Source organism: Pleurodeles waltl, chromosome 2_2 (assembly GCF_031143425.1).
Source record: "Pleurodeles waltl isolate 20211129_DDA chromosome 2_2, aPleWal1.hap1.20221129, whole genome shotgun sequence".
Lineage (NCBI taxonomy): Eukaryota > Metazoa > Chordata > Amphibia > Caudata > Salamandridae > Pleurodeles > Pleurodeles waltl.
The window spans coordinates 1,164,163,874-1,164,185,222 of record NC_090439.1 but is presented as its reverse complement, the minus strand read 5'-3'; the positions used below and the strand labels follow the sequence as shown (position 1 = coordinate 1,164,185,222).

The window sequence follows — 21,349 nt, the reverse complement described above, 5'->3', positions numbered from 1 at the left end:
GGAAGACCTTGGCAACATGCCATTCTCGTTCAATTCTTTTGTTTGCCTGCCGCATGCCAATGCATATGCACACAAGTCCTTCATAGTCTTTTATGGGCACTACAATTATGGGAGAAACCCATGGTGTTGGACGAGTAGATCATTCAATAATATCATGCTTAAGTAACGATTCAAGTTCTCATTCAACAGCTTCTTGTAAATGAAAAGCAAATGGTCTATGTGTCTGAGCCATAGTACAGATATCCTCATTATTATGCAGCTCTACTTTCATAGTCTAACTTTCCTAAACCATGAAATAACGAAGGGAATTGACTTACCATTTCATGATGGGCATCACGTCGTAATCCCCAGAAATCAGACCTATGTCAGGAGCCGTGCTGAAACTGAGCAATCAGGCACTTGCTGCTGTACCTTGAAGCACATGGGTCGGTGTTGGTGCCTTTGTTTTCTTATGTTTTACTGTTGCTACAAATTAACCTTTACTCTTCATGGGTGTTGATGCAGCCCAAGTGTACACTTTGGTCTTTAACATCGTAAACCGCGGTGACGGAGACAGCTCATTGTACTTCTCTTCAGGCATTATATTTATCAATGCACCACTGTCAATAATGAAAGGTATTGAACATTCTTTTATTTTTAGGGTAATCTTTGGACAGTGTTTGTACGATTTTGTTGCTTTGACATGTCGGCTTGTCATTAATTAACCGCTTGGGTGCTGAGGACGTAAAGGTTACGTCCTCGCCTGCGGCGCTGCTGCGCTGAGGACGTAACCATTACATCCTGGCACCAACCCACATGGAAAGCGCTACCACTACCCCGTGGGCCCCCCCCCACACAACCCCAGCAGGGATGGCAGCGGACGTGCTTCCGCTACCACCCTCTACCCCACATGTTATTTAATGATGTTGTCATGCTCCGCACGCCAACATCATTAGAAGTCACCCCACCGCGCTGGAAGCCAATTGCTTCCAGCTCGGGATAGAGATCAAGATAAGTTTCTCGCTGGGGGTGGCGGAAGTTTTAGAGAAAGAGGAATCCAATGACTCTTTGAGCATTCCTGCTGCATGATCGCACCAAGATCGTGCATTAAGAATGCCCACTAAACAGCGGGGATTTTTGTCTTTTTTATGTGTTTGGTGACTGTTGGGAAGTGCCCCTTGGGAAAGGGTTGCTCCCATTTGGGGAGCATTATGTTAGCTGTTTCTGCCCCCTGTGGGAGCAGATCGGCCATTTTCTATGCCAATCTGCCCCCAAGGGGGGAAGAAACTACTAGACACCAGGGATTTTTTTATAAATGTGATTTTTGTGTGTTTGGGGAGCAGCCCCCTGTGCAAGGGACTCTCCCCTTTGGGGGCAATATAGGCAGGCCAATTCTGCCCCCTTGGGGGCAGATCAGCCTCTTTACTTTAGGCCCATCTGCCCCCATGGGGGGCAGAAACCACTAGGCACCAGAAATTGTGTATTTTAAGTTTATTTTTTGTTGGGGGGTAGCCCCTTGGGCAAGGATCGGTCCCCTTTGAGGGGGGGATTAATTTTGGCAGTTTCTGTCCCCCTTGGCGGCAGATCAGTCTATTTATGTGAGGCCCATCTGCCCCCAAATGGGTCAGAAACCACTAGGCACCAGAGATTATTTATTGCACGTTTATTTTTTGTTTGGTGAGTGGCCCCTTGTGCGAGGGTTGCTCCCTTTGGGGGGGAAGGTGGCATATATTTTGGCCATTTCTGACCCCCTTGGGGGCAGATAGCCTCTATTTGTCAGGCCCACCTGCCTCCAAGAGGGGCAGAAACCACTAGGCACCAGGGATGATTTGTGGTACATATATTATTTTGTCTGGGGAGCAGGTGTTTGGGCACAGGTCACTCCCTTTGTGAGGGGACAATAATTTTGGCCATTTCTGCCCCCCTTGGGGGCAGATCGGCCAGTCTTTTAGGCCCCAATGGGTGCAGAAAACCACTAGACACCAGGGAAAGTTTCTGAATGTTTGGTGGCGGGGGGTTTGTGGACTGAGACCTTATTTGCATGTGTGATCATAATGTTTTATTTATTTTTGTTCTAGATCAAAGCTTTTCATTCCTTTGCTTTTGATCCTGACTGCGTTTTTGAAAGTGATAGATCTGCAGTTTGCGTAATTGCATGTGTTTGGTAAGAAAAACTTTTTTGTACTGTTTACTCCAAATGAATATCGTTGACATGCACCCATGAGCTTTTTTGTACATTGTGTAATTATAGCAGCATATTTAGCTTGTTTGTGAAATTCTTCTTAGATTTGTGCATGATGTGATTTGTGTTGTCTTATGTGTAATTTTATTTTGTTTTTCCTTTTTAGTGGGAAATCATTGGTGCTTGTTGTGCCTGTGCAGACTAGGTGCTGGCGAGTCTAGCGGTCTCTGGCAAGTGAGTGGTATTTAATGTATAGGTCTGTGTGCTTCGATTTGATTGACTCTACCATGCTGTTGCTGTATGCCAATAGTTTTACAGTTTATTTGATCAAGCCATACTTTGTGTATTACTTATTTTACACAGTGTTGGGTATTGTTGACTTGTTTGTCGAGTTACTTGTTCTAGTAAGGACTATGGCTAGCCGCAGAGTGACTGCTCAGCAGGTTGTTGGCATGCTTTTCGAGTCTTCCTCTGACCATGATTATGAGTCTGACACTGCATCTGAGGCGGAGGAGGAAAGCCAGAATTCTGGCAGTGAATTTACTGTCCGAGAGGAATCATCTGAGGATGAAGCCATTCTCAGTGCAGATGAAATGCCACTTTTAGAGAAAGACACTGATGTGCCAGTAGTGCAGCAAGAGGCAGATGGATTACAGCCTAGGGCATTGAAAGATTTGGACTCTGGCTTGCCTTAAACATGGTGCAGTCGGTGTTGCCTGCCTTTACTGCTCTCCCAGAGTGTAGAGTGAATACTGAAAACTTTTTGCCTATAAAATTCTTTGAGTTGTTTATGGACAATATATTTTTGTGTGAGACTGTTGAGCAGAGTAAGTTGTATGCTAAACAGTATTTGAGGGACAAGAGTGCTAGACTTGGGCCCAACTCTAGAGCTACTTGGTGGGATCCCACAAATCTAGAAGAGTTAAAGAAGTTCTTGGATTTAACTTTTTTGATGGACCCGATTAGGAAGCAGTCATTGTCTTCATATTGGTTGCTGGAAATGGCCCTTTTTGCAGGGTTATCCCAAAACCTTTTACCTTCTTCCTCCTATTTTTTCAGGTCTGTTTTTTGCTGGTTTATTGTCTCTGCGCACTTTACCACTGCTAATCAGTGATAAAGTGCAAGTGCTCCCTATGGAAATTGTACTGTTGATTGGTTTATCCACGATTGGCATATTTGATTTACTAATAAGTCCCTAGTAATGTTCCCTAGAGGTGCCAAGGGCCTGTAAATCAAATGCTACTGGTGGACCTGCAGCACTGGTTGAGCCACCCACATTAGTAGCCCTGTAACCATGGCTTAGACCTACCACTGCAGTGTCTCTTTGTGCAGTTTTAAACTGCCAATTCGACTTGGCAAGTGTACCCACTTGCCAAACCTAAACCTTCCCTTTTTATACATGTAAGACACCCCTAAGGTAGGCCCGAGGTAGCCCCATGGGCAGGGGATAATGTAAGTTTAAGGAAGGACATATATTAATGTGTTTTATATGTCCTAATAGTGAAATACTGCCAAATTAGGTTTTCATTGTGCAAGGCCTATCTCTCGCATAGGTTAACATGGGGGCTGCCTTTAAATATCCTTAAAGCGCAGATTCCCATTGAGAGCAGATAAAAATGTGGAGTTTAGGGTCTCTGAACTCACAATGTAAAAATACATCTTTTATTGAAGTTGGTTTTAAAATTGTCTGTTTGAAAATGCCACTTTTAGAAAGTAGGCATTTTCTTGCTTAAACCGTTCTGTGACTCTGCCTGTTTGTGGATTCCCCATCTGGGTCAGTTTGACAGTTGGGCTGTTCACACCTCTTCTCTAGACAGTGACACAAGAGGGGGCGGGGGTGTAGCCTTCATATCCTGTTGAGCCATCTGAGCTATAGGGGAGGGAGGAGTGGTCGTTCACACCTGAAAGGACTGTGCCTGCCCTCAGACAATGCAGTCTCCGACCCCCTGGTGTGTGTCTGGGGCCTGGCCTGGACAAGGAAGGATCTTGCAAACACTTGAGACTTTGCTTTAAAGTTTACCAACTTCAAAGGCAGAACAGGGTATAAGAAGAAGGCCCAAAACCCCAGACTTTTAGAATCTTTCTGGAATCAAGAGGAACCTCTGCCCAGGAGAAGAGCTGAAGGAGGAGTACTGTCCCTTTGCTGTGTTGCTTTGCTGGACTGGCCTGCAGTTGCTGCTTCTGCCTGAAAAGACTGCAAAGGGTGAACTTTGCTGTGTGTCCTGCTTGAGAAAGTTCTCTAAGGGCTTGGAGTAGAGCTTGCCTCCTGTTGGAAGTCTCAGGGACACAAAAGACTTCAGTTTCCTCGACCTGCAGCACTGGGAACTGTGTGTTTTGTGCTGTTCAAGAGGAGAAACCACTGCGCCGCCACCAATGAAGCCGCTTGCCGCACCGTGAGCTGCCGACGCTGCAAGGAGTCGCATTGCCCTGCTTCGCACCGCGACCCTGGTCTCACCGACGCTGTCATCAGACGACTTCACTGAGCCGCTGCTCGCACCGCGAACTGTGGGCCCCGCACTCAGGCATCGCCTGCTCGCACCGCAGCCTGGGCCTTCCCTTCGACGCCGCTGCTGCTGACACCGGCGCCGCTGCCTGCACCATGGCCTGTGGACACTGCTCGCAAGGAGCACGAAGCACAGTCCCATCCCGCACCGCAGCTCCGGTCTACCGATGCCCGCACCATTGAATTGTGTCGTCACCAGGCATCCCTGCCTGCACTGTGGCCTGTGGACACCACACGTCAGGGTCACGAAGCACCGACCCATCCCACACCACTGGCTTGGGCCTACCGATGAGAACTCTTCCGCAACGCTGCCGCCTGCACCATGACCTATGGACACCGCACGTTGCACCGGCCCGCTTCAGACCGCAGCCCTGGTCTCACCGACACCGTTGGACACCAGCACCGAGCCGCTGCCTGCACCATGACCTGTGGGCACCGCACATCGCATCGTCCCACTTTGCACCGCAGCCCCGACGCCATCCACGCCAGCGCTCCTGACTTCATCATCCCGGAGTTCGATCTGCAACGGGTGTGCCTTCAAGGGCCCGACGACTCCTGCACCAACTCTGAAACCGACACCACGACGTCAGCAACGGCGCTCTCCAGAGCTCAGCGCAAGGATCATGACACCCTATAAATCCAAGGTACTGTTTGCAGGTCTTCCCGACACCATAGCTGGCCCGTGACACCGCAGCTGGCCTGAACTGTTGGTTTTGTTGATCATGATCCCGTGATAGCCCCAGGTGGAGCTATTGACTTTAAGGAACTGTATTTTTGAGTAAATCTTGCAGAATTCATATTTTTATTACTGTATGATTTTCATCGTATTTGATCTTGTTTTAAATAGATAAATATTGGCTATTTTTCTAAAACTGGTGTGGTGTGTTTTTGTAGTGTTTTCACTGTGTTACTGTGTGTTATGTGCAAATGCTTTACACATTGCTTCTGAGATAAGCCTGACTGCTCGTGCCAAGCTAGCAAGGGGGTGAGCGTGGGTTATCTGAGCAGGTATCTCCCTTATCCTGACTAGAGTGAGGGTCCCTACTTGGACAGGGTGCCAACCGGCTGCCAGCTAGAGACCCCATTTCTAACATTGGTCTACTACTACTGGCAACAGCTATATTTCCTGCAACCACGAGTCATACTCCGTATTTGCTGCTTCTTCTGATGCTGCTGCATTTTGTTGATAATGCTTTAGCGTTGCCAGAAGATCACCCTGATTGTGACCGTCTTTTTAAGATTCAGCTTGTCCTTGATCACTTTGTAGATCGATTTTCAGAGATCGATGTTTCAGGTAAAGAATAGCTGTGGATGAGTTATTGGACCTGTTTAAGGGCTGTTTCGTTTTTAGGCAGGCAGTACATTCCTAGCAAAAGGGCATGTTATGGAATTAAGATGGATATGCTGTCATAGCAGTACAGAATATGTCTTTAACTTCTGGGTCTATTCCACTAATGACCCCCCTGGTTGTCCGTCCACTTTTGGAGTTAGGAGAAAATTGTGTGGGAACTTGGTAGACGACTATTTAACAAAGGTCACCATTTGTACCCCGATAACTTCTACACCGGTGTGCAATTGTTCAAATTGGACACTGTTGTTTGTGGCTCTAACCGTAAAGGTTATTCAAGTGAGCCTGTGTGTAATAAAAAAAAAAAACTTGAGAGGGGACAGTGCAGTGCCTTGCGTAATGATGAGTTGCTAGCTGTGAAATTTGCAGACAGGAGGGATGTCTACATACTGACTACCATCCATGAAAGTACTGCACCTGTGACTGTTAGGGGTAAGGTTGCTGAAGTGTGCAAACCTGTGTGCATTTTAGACCACAATAAGCAGATGGGTGGTATGGATAGAGTAGATTAGAGGCTGGAACCTTACATGGCTGTATGTAAGGTGTACCTTTGGTATAAGACACCCAACCTTTTGACTTCTGTGGACCCCCACCTTATCATTACTGGAACCCAGGGACCCCCAATGAATCATTATTGGAATCCAGGGACCACCCCCCCCCCTCTCCACTGAGTCATTACTAAAAGCTGTGGACCTAATCTGTTAATATTATTTAATTTTCTAAGCAGTCGCAGACACCCAAAGGGTCCTCAGAACACGGGTTGGGAACCACTTGGCTGGCGGTGTATTTTTCACTCTTTATATTTTACCAAGTGAATTGCTGTAAATCCGGTGTACAATGAAAACCCATTGAAAGGTGCAGCTGAGTTATTGGCTCTGGGTACCTTGAGTTCTTGATGAACCCGCAAACCCTATGTATCCCCAGAACCAGAAAGGTCCAGGAGACGTAACGGTATATTGCTTTATAAAATCTACCTTAGCTGGAAAAAGTTATAGAAGAAAATGTAAACAAAAATGGCTGGGTTTTTTTCAACTCAATTTCACTATTTTTTTATTTCAACTGTTAATTTCTATAGGAAAACCTTGAAGGATCTACACTAATCACTTTTGCTGAATTCAAAATGTTGTCCACTTTTCAGAAATGTTTAGCTGTCCGGGATCCACCATTGGTTTCATGCCCATTTCTGTCACTAACTGGAAGGAGGCTGAAAGCACAAAAATGGGGTATGTCCCTGTAAAGTGCCAAAACTGTGTTGAAAAATGTGGTTTTCTGATTAAAGTCTGCCTGTTCCTGAAATTTGGGAAGATGGTGATTTTAGCACCGCAAACCCTTTGTTGATGCCATTTGCAGAGAAAAAAAACCAGACCCTCCTGGGCACTTTCCCCCCATGTGTTTTTTTTTTTTAAAACCCAACTTTTAGCACCATTTTGGCTGATTTCTTGGTCTCCTATAAGGGAACCAACAAACTACAGGTACCTTTAGAATCCCTAGCATGTTGGGAAAAAAGGATACAAATTTGGCGTGGATAGCTTATGTGGACAAAAAGTTATGGGGGCCTAAGAGCGAACTACCCCAAATAGCCAAAAAAAAGAAAAGGTTGGCACAGGAGGGGGACAAGGCCTGGCAGCGAAGGGGTTAAAAGATTTGAAGAAAAAGAATGTCTCGTTTCATTGGTCACAAGAATGCAAAAAGAGTTTTAAGAGAACCAATCAAGCCATTAGGGATGCTACTGAAATGGCATATTTCAATCCAAAGCTGCATACAGCGGTTATTGTTGGTACTAGCTCAGCAGTTAGGTGTTATCCTTGCACTGCACAGAGGACACCAGAATGTTTGAAGGCATACTCTGGCATATGTATAAGTTTTTTCCAAATAGAACCTGATTGTTCACAACCTGAAAAAAAGAAGTTTGGGCATGTTAACGTTTCTATGTATTCCTGCACAGAAAGCCTTATGCACTGGTAACTGATCATCAAGCTTTACTGACTATATTTAGCGTTCCAAAGGCTAAGATGCCTCCTTGCCTAGAACAATGGGGACTACGGTTACAAGAGTACAATTATACTATTGTACATCGTCCAGGGAAAGATCAGCACCCAGCAGACTAGGTTTCCAGAGTGACTAAACAAGGTCATGGTACTCATTGTAAAATCAAGTACACCAGCTGCCATTTCATTAACCCAGATTATCGCTGCCACGAGCCGCAATAGTGATATGCTGAAATTGAAAGACACAGTCACACATCAGTCATGGAAGCAGAACACTCGACCTCTTGCCAGTAATAGTGAATAACAAAAATACAAGAATATCAACGGTAACTGTAAGGTGTTACCTTGCGAAGGCAGAAAACCCAGATTCCAGCGAGTCTGCAACAGAAAATTATCGAAGTGGCACACTAAGGACACTGTGGAATTGTTGCCACAAAATGAGCTCTTCAAGACAGAGTCTGGTTTTCTTATCCACATGAGAAGGTTGAAAAATAATTATCTATGCAACTGTCTTTCTAAGAAGCATACTCAACATCCATTGAACATGTCCGAGCTCCTGAAGCATGCTTGAGAGAGAACAGCCATTGGCTTTATCGGTCAACTTGACTACGGACATCACCTAATGGCGATTGTGGACATGTACTCAAGATTCCCATTGATTGAAGATCTCTCTTCTACCACTTAAAAAAGAGTAATTGAGAGACTAAACAGCAGGGGGGCAATCTTGCCATAGTGAAATCTGACAATGGCCTGCCTTTTAACAGTCGAGAATTCAAAGATTTCTTACAGCACCTGAACATAAAGCATCAGAAAAGCACACCTTCCTGACTGCAGGCTAACGGACTGGTTGAGTGTTTTAGGAGTACGCTAAAGAAAACAGTACAGCATGCTACTCTTGAGAAAGTTGAGTTATTGCTGTGTTAAATTCAACACTAATAGATTATTGGTCAACACCTCACTTGACCACATGTGGAAGTCTTGTGATACTGGGGTTCGGGAGAGCAATGACAACCAATTTACTTCAATGGACCAATCAAAGAGAGAAAATTGATAACGCAACTTGTGAAAAGGACTTGGTTCAAAAACAAAAGAAGAAATCCTATGATGACAAAAGACAACGTGCCAAGAACATCATCTTTAAGAGAGATTGAGTGCTTGCAAAACATATGCAGAGAAAAAAATCTGATGCTGAAACTTTTCAAGTAGTGTCTACTAAAAGACCTATGGTGACTGCCCAACACCCTGGGAAATCCATTACCAGCGACTCTTCTCACTTTCGGCATTTAAGTAATCATTCACACGATTCAACTGTAAAGTAGAGACTGGCTCCTAAACCACTGTGACTTGTCTGTGTTCAGCGCCAGACAGGTTGTATTCATCCAGTTGGCGTTTTCAGACTTGTAGGCAAAGAACTTATTCGGGGTGTTGGGCGTCTTTTCCATGAGGGTCAGAACGACTTGCGTGTCAGCATCAGTAATTTGCGGTCTATTCAGAGATGTAAAGATGAAAGTGTTGCCCCCATCCCCCCATCAGATCAGGATGTGGCTTGACTACTGCTCTGTGGAGGTGAAGAAACGACTAAGATCAGCCCATTCTTCACAAGACTGTTTTGAAAAACTAGAGTACCCTTCTCCATCAGGCTGGCATCCACATGCAGTTCAGTATCTATTTCACCACCAGAATATTAGGGAGTAATTTCAGACAGTGTGTTTCTTTAGGTGTCCTTGAAGGATTGTGGGTGTTCTTCTGTTCGGGTCCCTGCAACTGCAGGTTTAAGCAAGTCTTTGTAAAATGTGTGATGAAATGCCTGCAGTATTTTACCAATGCCTAGGAAGCTGTGCATTTACAACACAATGGATGACTTAATATCCTCCACTTTGGTATGCTCTGTGGAAACCCTATTCGCTCAAAAGTAATGTATGAAAAGGTTTACATTGCATTCAAGAAGTTCACAATTTTTAATTAACATGAGGCTACAGTCAGTGGCAGTTTAAACTTGCCTCAAGTCTGGATTTATGTTCTTTAATTGCTTTCCTATGAACTATAATTATTATAATTATTTCTTCTTGTAGAGCGCTACTGTAACCCAAAGATGTCCTGATACTTAAGCAGGAAGGTAAAAAAAATCTCAGTTGGGAAACAAAGGCTGAACAGAAAAAAAGAAGAATTTATAAGAGCAGAAAGCCAGGTTTTAAGTCATTTCCTAAAGCGCACAAGATCATCAAATTAGCGCAATTTTGTAAGTAGAGAATTCTACAACTGTGCGCCGAGCACCAAGAAAGAACGGCAGCCAAGTTGGCATCTCTTCTGTCGGGAGACAGTAAGTTGCCACTGGCAAAACATAGTGAACAAGGTGGTCTGTAATGACAGAATCTAGATTGCAAAAACCAAGGACCAGACAGGTGTAAAGCTCTGTCTGGTACAAACAAGACATAAAAAATAACCCTCTTAGTAATAGTAAGCCAATTCAGTTTATCCAACAGTGCTGAAAAGGAAGAACAGCAAAGATAGGACAGAGCAAGATTGGCACCAGCCGCTTGAATCAGACTCATCGGTTTGATGAGCTACTCAGGATCCCCCAACATCAGAGCATCACAATACTCCAGATGGCTCAAAATAAGTGTCTGGACTACCTTTGGTCAATGTTGAGAAACAGTAACATGTTGCCAAGTGTCCTTAACCGAGAAAGTTGTGTGGAAGAAAATGTGTTCACTTTGGTAGAAAGGGACACGTCTGCGCCCATAATGCCCCCCAGGTTACGAACAACTGGGGATGCAACCGGAATAGAATTGGTTGGTAGAGGCAAAAATTGGGCAGAAGAGAGGGCTGCCAATGGAGCAGTGGAGAACTTCCATTTTTGTTCCCCATAGTATTTAAGTGAATACATTTGTAACCAGCCAAATATCTCCCGTAGGCACAGTCAAGCGGCAAAGGGCTAGATTGATCTACTCACAAGTTGCGAGTCACCAGTGTTGTTCATGAAATTAATTTCATTTCTACAAATTAATTTAGCCTCAGGAGATAGATGTTAATCAAAGTCGGACTAGAGGGAAGAGCTTTGAGGGACTCGCTGCCTTACGTCTCTGAACTTAAACACAAAGTAGGGAGATCGATCGCTTGTGTTCTGCCAACCAAATAGGACAAATACTACTTGAGAACCACACCTCAAACCTCAATTTCCCTTAGCCTAAGAGATCAGGATATTATGATTGACTGTATCAAAGAAGCAGACAAGTCTAGTAGCACCAAGGCTACAAAACGACCCTGGTCCACTGCAGTTCTAAGATCTTCTAGCGCAGCTACCTATGCTGAGTCCATGGAATGAGCAGACCAGAATGCCAGGCCTGCCGGATCAAGTAGATCATAATGTTTGAGAAAATGGGATAGAAGCTTGTTGACATGTTGTTCCAAAATTTTCACAGGAAAATGGGGCAGGGATATAGGTGTAAAATTATTGGGGACTGAGGAGCTCAGCTAAAGGTTTCCTTAAAAGAGGTACCACCATAGCTTTTTTCCAGTCAGATAGCACTACACAAGTAGATGTGAAAGATTACAAACAAATTGAAGGAAAGGCGCTAGATGACTGTGGTGTAGAATTTTATAAAATATCTTCTTGTCCAAAGGATAAGAAGATTCAGACATCTACTTGTCCTGTATTTAAAAAAAAAATATATATATCTACTTGCCCCATTCGGTACCATACATTATGGCAGCATTTCTCATATAAAATCTCGGATAGTAGACTCTCATTATGTCAGGGCTCTCATTACATCAGGAGTTGTATTCTTAAACGGCCCAGTTCATGCCACCTTTCTGATTGTACAGGACTCTCAACACACTAGGTTTTATGTTAAATATTTGAATATTCACAAACTCTGCATATCTCAGTTTAAGACTAGAGCTCTGCTCAGAATCATGGTAAGGCTCTGAATATGTTAGCACTTTCATTATGTTGGAGCTCTGATTGTACCATCGTTCAGGACAAATCATTGCTCTAATTGTACTGATGCTCTCTTTCTAGTTTGAGGAAGAGTCTTACAGATTGCCCAGACAATTATATTTGTAAACACTCTCATTTACACAAAAAGTTAAAGTAAATAGGTTTAGATGCCACGTTCAGTCCAGTGCCTCTGTAAGCAACTGATCAACAAAACTGTCCCAGTCTGACACTGACCACACTGAAGCTTTTGGGCAGATCACTTCATCTCACTGTACCCTGGTCCCTTGGTTTGCTAGAATTGTGATTATATACCAAGCACTATATCCAATAAATAAACCTATATAGTCTGGCAAGGATTTGTAACTATCTAGCTCTAGTGCCAAAATGCAAGCTATCAAAGAATGCAAGATTGGCTTCTACATAAAGTTTGTTTTTGCACTTCTAAAAGAATTTACTCACATGAAGAGTCGTGGAAGAAAGTCTATTCACGGTCTGCAGTGTTTTCAGTGTAAATTTGTGCATGCATGCAATGTACATGTTTAATTGCATCACAGCCCTCTCTCTAACCCCCTTTTCACTCTGGAAAATGTCATACGTTTACTTCCAGGGGAAAAAAGACATATGTTTGTAAAGACTATGCTTAGAAGACTTGAATTGTTATAGGTTCAAAGCCAACTCCCATAAACTCTTACGAATTCCTGAAAATCGTAATACTGCATCCATGTAGATTAACAGATCTCTTGATGCATGTTGTGTTGGTGACACTGTAAGAAAGAGCAGGCCTAATTAATTAAAAAAAAATGTAATGGATTTATGTTGTTTCACCTTTATTTTGTTTTTAAAGTATCGGCACGCACCAAACATGTGTTTGTTATATGATACACTAGTAAAATGGTATTTTCATATTGTCAAACTCTGTATAGTTGTTTTCTAGAAATGTAAACCATTCTTAAGTTGCAAATATTTTGCTGTTCATTTTATTTTGAAAGCAAACAAATTGCAAAGTAGTTTAGCAAAGCCAACTGCTCCCTTCATCCCTTTCCAACCTCCCCCAAAGGAGCACATCTTTTGGGGTACATTGCCTGTTTTCAAAATAAAATCACTAATCTTACTGCCATTGTTCAGCATACACTTGTTCTAACATACACCTTAGCTGTTGGTTTACTAAAAACTTTATCAGAAAAAAAGCTGCTAGTCACTACACATTTTTATTCTCTAAGCCCCCAAGAACGACTTAGGGGCATATTTATACTTTGTTTGCACTGTTTTAGCGCCATATTTTTTTTATGCTAAAACGGTGCAAACCTAACTCCATATTTATATTTTGATGCTAGACCCGTCTAGTGTCAAATTATTGGAGTTTGCGTGATTTTTTGGATGTGTGAACCCACCTTGCGTCAATGAGATGCAAGGTAGGCGTTCCTGTCCAAAAAAATTAAGCTATAGCCATAGCACCATATTAATCCCCCACTGTGCGACGCACAGGTGGGAGGAAGACCCAAATAATGACGTTAAGCTTGCTTAACGTCATTATTTCATTCCTGGGAGAGACCAGGCGTTAAGGTACCTGTGGGCCCACTTCCATGGCCAAACACTGTGGAATGGGCCCACAGGTGCCCACACCAAGCCCCAGGAACACCCCCACCCACACCAGAGGGTGGGGGGCCCCAGCCTAGGTAAGTGCCATTGGGGGCCCTAACATGGGCCCTCTGCATTGCACTGGGTGCAATTGCCATGCCTAGGGGACACTGGTCCCCTGTGCTGGCCATTGGGGTGGTGGGCACGACTCCTGTCTTTGCAAAGACAGGAGTCATGTTTTTGGATGGCTGTGCGTCTGGAAATGATGCAAGGCAGGTTAGCGACATTTTTCTTGCCTCTAACCAGCCTAGCGTCATTTTTAGAGGCAAAATCCCCTTCACCCCTACTGCTAACGTCTTTTTTAAAAAAAAATTATGACGGTAGCCCAAGCTTGGCACCAGCTTGCAGCATCCCATAAATTTGGCGCCCGGCTTGCGCTTTGGAATGACGCAAGCCGGCAGTAAACTTTTTGACTCACAACTGCATAAGTGCAGTTTTGCACCAAAAAGTATAAATATGAGCCTTTGATTTAGCCAGCAATAAGCTTATTAAACACTAATTCACACAGCAAAGAAAATGAATGGCAAATAATTAGTTATGCTCATGGAACTGGCCTTCTGTTTTATTACAGTTGTCATATTTATCACTGAGACTATTGCACATCAAACAAGGAAATATTAACAACCCTTTTTACCTGTAGTGTTTTGTAACTTATGTTTTGGACTGCACTTGTAGTGGCACATTTCCTCTCTGCAGACAGTTATCTAGAGGAGTTTAAAAAAAAAAAAGAAATCTAATTCTAATATATTGCTATTGTTTTAGGAAGGATGTTAGGTCACTCTCCAAATTAAGTTCCATCACTTAATCACGCCTCATCATTTTTACACAACTCCTGCTTGTAAAATTTCCAATCCCAATCTGAGATTGGACATGTTAGAACTTCATGACTATTTGTGATCTGAGGCAGTGGGTCTCAACATTTTGACCCGTGGACCCCCACTTTATCATCATTACTAGAACCCAGAGACCCAACTAAATCATTATTGGAACCCAGGGACCCCTCCACTGAGTCATTACTGAAAGCTGGGGACCTAATCTGTTATTATTACATTTTCTAAGCATTCGCAGACCCCCTGCTTAGGTTTTGCGGACCTCCAGGGTTCCCCGGATCACAGGTTGGGAACCACTGGTCTGTGGGATTACTTTCTAAAATGAGCATGATTCATTATGTTGCAAGCTTCAGTCAGGGAACACAATAGACTGTCATCAATGGATCTCCTAGATGTTCACTTCAGTTTGGAACGTTTGTTTTCTTTAAATCACCAGATTGGAATACTCATGGAAGCTTTTTCCACATTCTGCTCAGTGGTAGGGTTTTGCACCAGTATGGATTGTCTGATGTGTAAACAGTTTGCTGGTCTGAGTAAAGCTCTCCACCACATTCTGTGCCCCATTGGGTTCTCGGCAGAGTGGATTCTTCTCATATATCCACTAAATATGCTTTTACTGAGTGTGCATCTTCCAATGCTTTAACAGGCTTGTGCTTCGAGTAAAGCTTTACCCACATTCTGTACATTTATATGGTTTCTCCTTTGAATGGATTATTTGATGTCTCAATCGTGTGATGTTCAGACTGAAGCATTTGCCACAGTCGGTGCACTGATAAGGTTTCTCACCAGTGTGGATTCTTTGATGTACAGAGAGCGTGCTCTTTAGCGTGAAGCTTTTTCCACATTCTGTACACTGAAAGGTTTTCTTACCAGTATGGATTCTCTGATGATTCACCAGGCTCTGCTTCTCAATGAAGCATTTTCCACATTCTGTACACTGAAATGGTTTCTCACCAGTATGGGTTTTCTGATGTATGAACAGTGTGCCTGTCCGAGTGAAGTGTTTCCCACATTCTGTGCACTGATATGGTTTCTCACCAGTGTGGATTATTTGGTGACTTAACATACTTGACTTGTAAGTGAAGCCTTTCCCACATTCAGTACACTGGTAGGGTTTCTCACCAGTATGGAGTCTCTGATGTACCAACAGTGTTCTCTTTGCAGCAAATCTTTTCTCACATTTTGTACACGGATATGGTTTCTCACGAGTATGAATTCTGTGATGCGTCAATAGTAGATTCTTCTCAGTGAATTTTTGCCCACATTCTGTACAGGGATAGGCTTTCTCCCCAGTATGGATTCTCTGATGTATAAGAAGTTTGTTTCTCTGAGGGAAGCCTTTCCCACATTCTGTGCACTTATAGGGTTTCTCACCAGTGTGAGTTATTTGATGTCTTAAGATACCGGATTTATCAGCAAAGCATCTCCCACATTCAGCACACTAATATGGTTTCTCACCAGTATGAATTTTCTGATGCATCACCAGCGTTGCCTTCTCAATGAATCTTTTCCCACATTCTGTGCACTGATAGGGTTTCTCACCAGTATGGAATCTCTGGTGTAGCAAAAGCCTGCTCTTCTGAGTGAAGCTTTTTTCACATTCTGTACACGGATATGGTTTCTCACCAGTGTGAATTCTCTTATGTACCAACAAATTGTATGTCTTAGCAAAGTGTTTCCCACATTCTATACAGTGATAGGTTTTCTCACCAGTATGGATTCTATGATATATCAACAGTGTGTTATTCACAGCAAAGTTTTTCTCACACTCAGTACACTGACATGGCTTTTCACCAGTGTAGACTCTATGATGGCTCAAGAGCTTCTTTGACTCACTGAAACTTTTTCCACATTCCACATACTTGGATGGCATATCCTCATAACCAATGTTTTGATGCATGTGCACCATACAGCCCATAGTGCAGATTTTCCCACATTCTGTATAATGCAATGATTTCTCCGCTATATGCATTCTCTGGTAATTCAACAGTTTTCTTCGAAGAGTCAAGCCTTTCTCGTATATCTTACACTGTTAGGGTTTCTCCTGAGGATATTGTGATGCTTGCACGGATATGACATGAAAATGAAAATGTCAGTCTGGAGGCCTCTGTGCTTCGGTCTCATTATGGATCATCAGATGCAATACAGATAAAGTGAAACTTTTCCTGGGTTCTACACACTAATATATGCCTTCTTGCAGGACTGAGCATATGATTTATTTAGAGAGACACTCTGAGCAAGCCATTTCTCACTCTGTATACTGATAAAGGTGATTCATTGAACGGAGCTTCAGTACATCCATAAAGAGGAGCTCTGTATGAGAATCTCTCTCACAATAGGTCAGCATTTTTCCACAGAACATATAGAGTGGGTGTGGTGATCCAGCTTCCAAGGGAACACTTTCTCATTCATGTACATTGATGCAATGTTTCTTCTTTTAATGCTTCTCAGGACATTTGTGAAGGGAATGCAGGTCTGTTCATCAACTCCACTGATTCTGTGAATGAAAAAGAAATATATATGAGGGTGTGAATGAAATAAAGTATCTCTTTTCAGCCATGTAGCTAGAATACTGTCAAGTGGGATAAGGAAGGAGCTACTGTGCAGGGGAAAGAGACATTGACTAATCTAAGCTGCACAACAGATAATGTGGTCTGAAGTCACAGTTGAAGCCTAAAGTTACAATAGAGTGTCCTTGTGAATTAGTTGGTTAGATGGGTGCCACTGCCAACCATAAATCCCAACCACAACAGCCCTGTTTCAAGGTACAGCCTCTTGAAATTTGGTGCCCCTTGATCATTACACTCAAATGGTTGTTAGCCCAAATCCAGCCCTAGTAATCCTCCCTAGCTCGACCACTGAGTACCAGATGATCCACTGAATGGTCCTTTCATTGGATCAGACCCCAAGTACCAGATAACTGGAAGCCTTGTCTGAAAGACACCAGCCTCTGGTTTATTAAATGGACTAGCATTTTATAGGGCAATAAATACTGGATTAATTCTCTGAGCACATTAGTGGTGCTTCAGATCTATCAGGGGAGCTCTCTGATATCATTCCCAACCTATAATATACTAAGGCAACTCAGTCCTCATCTGCCACAAAAGCAGCTATATGAGAACATTTAATGCTATTTAAAAAATCCAGACAGACATTTCTTCGCATGAACACCTAGATGGTTTTGTCAAAAGAAGATCCCTATACTTATAAAAAGCAACAAAGAGGAGAGTAGTGGGTTCGCCCCCTATTCTTTGGTCCATTACATTAGACACATTTGGCACTTGATAAACCCATATCATTTCACTAACCTAGTTCTTCCACACTCAACACTAACCTGCATTCACTACCTCTCACACCCATCCACTACCATTCACCTGTAACCTTTCTCAGTACTATTTGCTTTTCCCTCTCCATTGGCCCAACGTGATCAGACTTTTGATGCAGACCCTCATCAGGCCCCGGAAAATCATAAAAATGTTACTAGACCTGCAGGTCGAGTAACTTCAAAAATCTACACTACCATAACTGTAACATACTTGACCCATAACCAGGTCTCAAATTGTGTGATCCATTACTTCCCTCTTAATAGCACTGCCATCAGGGCAGGAGTGTTTGTCAGTTTATGTTTAAACACTCACTTTTAATAAATATATTACTAAAGCATGATGTGGTTGCACACTGTCATTTACAGACAGACTATTTCCAAGAAATGTCTAAAATCCTTCCCACTAACTTGCAGCTTTACTGATAAAACTATATAATGTATTAACAATCTGTGAAAATCGAGTTTCAGAAAACGTATTTATTCTTTGCACATAACCAAGTAAAGTGTTCTGATTTGTTTTCATCCTATTAAAATATTTTTTGCCATCACAACAGAAGTACAAACAATGGGCTTTCACAACTACTGAAATACAGTTTGGAAATGTTTGTACAGTTAGCTTAGCTATTTAAATGTTGTGTGTTAGGAAAAACCTGACAACATCCTGGAACTCTGCAGTAAGAAGAGAAATTAATTATAAGAAACTGACTTTTGACCTCTGTCTCTGAACACAGAGCAGATGTGAAAAAAAAAAAACTTTCTGACTGAACAGAACACCTGTTCTTCATCAACTCGCCAGAAGGGGCGAGTAGGTCCTAAAAATAGCTCAACCCGATACAATATGACTTGCCATAGCTCTTTCTACATGATGATCCTTGGCAACCTGCATGTTTAAACTATCGCAATGATGCGGATCAAATAAATTCAAGCCTGTACACATAGAACACTAATTCTGGCTTTCTGCAAGGTTCTTCCTAACTTGCTGGACCATAGCCATGCTAGACGTTTGGCATGGAGTGCCCCTTGCATACACTCAATTTGAAAGGATTCCAGGGACACACAAGAATCCTACAGAACATCAGAAAATAACTGGCACTGACACGCACACAGAATGGCAACCATTGATTCTCTCAGCATGATCCAGATGACTGAGGGCCTCATTATGAGTTTGCCAAGCTAGTTAGGCTGGAAGACCGCCAGTTCAGCCTTCCGCCCGCTGGCCCCATTATGAGTTTCCTGCTGGGCCAGTGGGAAACTACCAACAACATTGACGCCGGCTCGTAATCAAGCAAGCGGCAATGTTGCGGTGCATCTAGTGCGACAGCACCAGTCACGCTTTTCACTGCCTGTAATTCAGGCAGTGAAAAGCGCAACGGGGCTGCCCATGGGGGCCCCTACACTGTCCATGCCAAGTGGAACCACCATTCAAAAGCTGGCAGACACGGGAGTCATAATCCCCAGGGCAGCGCTGCTTGCACCGCTGCCCTGGCGGATTAACACCGCCGGCACTGCCAGGCTGTTGGCCGGTGCCGACAGTCAGACCGTGGAGCTTTCGCCACGGTCATAATGTGGCTGTCGGACCGCAGCATTGGCGGTGGTCTGACTGTCACCGCGAGTCTGGCAGTCCTAGGACCGCCAGACTAGTAAAGAGGGCCCGAGTGTCTAAAACCTCTGTGTGCTGAAGAGGGGATAGAGGCCCACCCATGGCAACATGGTCCTAAACCTATCTGTTGATGGTGATCCAACTCGTTGAAACTTCCACTTTGCTGACATTGTGGCGAATAAAACTGAGGACTGGACAGCAGACCAGCCATTCACATTTATTTATTTCTCTGCCGGCCGCTCCTGCAATGAACTATGCTATGCTCTTTCTCAGTAGGTCCATCAAACTCTGCTTGTAAGGTTCCTCTACTAAAGTCTACAAAACACAGGCCCTGCAGGCAATTTTAGACAGAGATCCTTCACTAATACAAAGAACTGTTTTACATTGTAGACCCCACCTAGGAATCTTGGGCGAGTACCCAAGGATGACGCATGCCACTAGTGGTTCTAGTGGGTGAAGGTCCCCTTAAGTAAATAGGAACGCACTGCACTGAGTTGATAGAGAGGCTTGACAAGAATCTAGACTGAGTTTTATTCCCTTTTACTACAGGATTAAAAATAGGAAATTGAGTGAAGCCATATACTTCTTAATCACCGCCTTTTTCTTTGACATTTTAGTATAATTGTTAAGGAGATTGTTTTTCTATTAAAAACCTACTCTTGCACAATGGACTGGAAAAACAATTTTCAACTCCCTAATATTCAATGAAAAATGTAAAATGCCCAGAATTCAATGCTAAGCCTTTGCAGCTTTAAATATCCCTGTCATTAGCTAGAAAGTGTTTGTAGTTATCAAAACCAGACCCTCATCAGGGACTTGACTCACTGAGGCTGGTTAGCAGATAACTCCATGTTTTTGGAATTACTGCGTTGCAGAAGTCAGCTTTTGTTTAACAACCTGTTGCATTGTGGGATGTGTAGTTCTGGTTGACCTTAATTAAACCAGTTGGATCACATTTCCATATTGCAGCGGTTTGTGGTAGTAAATACTGGACTGGAATCAGGTGTTCATAATGACAAGAAGTCATCTGCCAACCTTAATAACCTGTTTACTCCGGCCCCTTTCGCCCACTTTAGTTCCTCCTTCACCTATTGAACGCAGCATCTGCTTTTTGCAGTTTTTTTCTAGCATCTGCTTGCCAATAGCAGAATATAAATATTACTTTAAAAAAATGCAAGCGCTTTCGTCTGAAACCCTCTCGCAACTAGGAATTTGTCATCTCTGACTTTGCAGCCCAATTACTCTCATTTTTTGTATTTGTTCTGCATTATTCACTCTCCCGGAAGCAGCACATTGAGACATCATTATGAAGCACTTGTATGCTGTTCCTGTTTAGTCCACCCAGACCGCACCAAAACAACAAGAAAATAGGAAGCCTCCGAGCACCCTGAAATGTGCGCCTCTGCCTCTCCAAAGTCAGCAACTCTGGCCGTTACGCCACATCCTCTCCTCCCTCATTGGGAAAGGCATCTGCAGGAGATACCAGAAAGTGAATACATTGCTCCCCGCACACTATTGCTGCCCCAAGTCCAGTCCCACGCCCTTGCCAGGGACTTGACTTAGTGAGGCTGCTTAGCAGATAACTCTGTGTCTTCGGAAATACTGTGCTGTAGAGGTCTGCTTTCATTTAACAACTTGTTGCATTCTGGGTTTTGTAGTTCTGGTTGACATAAATTAATCTGGTTGGATTACATTTCCCTACTGCAGTGGTTTGCGGTAGTAAATACTGGACTGGAATCAGGTGTTCATAATGACAAGAAGCCATCTGCCAACCTTAAGAACTTGTTTACTCCCGCCCGCTTTAGTTTCTCCTCCAACTATTGAATGTAGCATCTCCTTTTTACAATATTTTTCCAGCATCCGCTTTTCAATATTAGAAAATAAATACAACTTTAAGAAAATTCAAGCGCTTTTGTCTGAAACCCTCTCGCAAGCAGTAATTTGTCACCTCTCACTTCGCAGCCCAGTTACTTTAATTTTTTGCATTTTTTATTTTTTCTGCATTTCTCGCTCTAC

General features: G+C 43.2%; 1 long non-coding RNA gene and 1 pseudogene across 1 annotated transcript in view; one reads left to right on the top strand and one right to left on the bottom strand.

Annotated features, from left to right (window-relative positions):
• The window catches only part of LOC138283018 (uncharacterized), a 137,278-nt gene extending 135,136 nt beyond the window's left edge, over positions 1-2,142 (top strand). The window contains exon 3 of the long non-coding RNA XR_011201035.1: positions 2,058-2,142. This is a non-coding gene — a long non-coding RNA (uncharacterized lncRNA). The remainder of the gene's footprint in view (positions 1-2,057) is intronic.
• A 10,618-nt stretch (positions 2,143-12,760) lies between these two features.
• Positions 12,761-21,349, bottom strand: part of LOC138278916 (zinc finger protein 850-like) — a 104,664-nt pseudogene continuing 96,075 nt past the window's right edge.